The following is a 476-nucleotide window of genomic DNA, read 5'->3' on the forward strand; positions in this document are numbered from 1 at the left end:
TTTCTCACTACCTAACGTAATGGCATATCATGATAATGAACGCACCAATGTCTGATCGTGTTATCTGCAACCGCAAGAGAATCCATTCTTCCTGGACCTTCCCGCAACAATCCATTGCCATTGGCATTGGCATTTAAACAAAATGAACAATCAGCAAGCCCTAGATGTGCCAGTTTCCCCTAAACTACCAAACATGAGCTGAGATTATACAACAAACTGTTATAGTTAGCAACGTATCGTTACGTTACGGTTACACACACACAAATACGACATGTATTTTCATTTCCATGGTTACGGCATATTCGATACGATCCCACGCTTCGCGACGGTTCGACGACGCTTCGCGCGTAGAGATGGAGAACCAGTCTAAGCACGTCCCTAACTCTTGGGTTAAATAAATGTCACTGGCGCCATCCAACGGCCAGTAGGTAAATGTAATCAGAGCAAGTGTTCGGATTTCACTTTACTTTGCAGCC

At 44.1% G+C, this 476-nt stretch overlaps 1 protein-coding gene across 1 annotated transcript in view; it reads right to left on the minus strand.

Annotated features, from left to right (window-relative positions):
• Positions 1–314, minus strand: part of LOC106814800 — a 9,667-nt gene extending 9,353 nt beyond the window's left edge. The window contains exon 1 of the mRNA XM_014819153.1: positions 272–314. The gene's annotated coding sequence lies outside the window, so the exon portion shown is untranslated. The remainder of the gene's footprint in view (positions 1–271) is intronic.
• Between the last annotated feature and the right edge of the window lie 162 nt (positions 315–476).

Source organism: Priapulus caudatus, unplaced genomic scaffold, assembly GCF_000485595.1.
Source record: "Priapulus caudatus unplaced genomic scaffold, Priapulus_caudatus-5.0.1 Scaffold981, whole genome shotgun sequence".
NCBI lineage: Eukaryota > Metazoa > Priapulida > Priapulimorpha > Priapulimorphida > Priapulidae > Priapulus > Priapulus caudatus.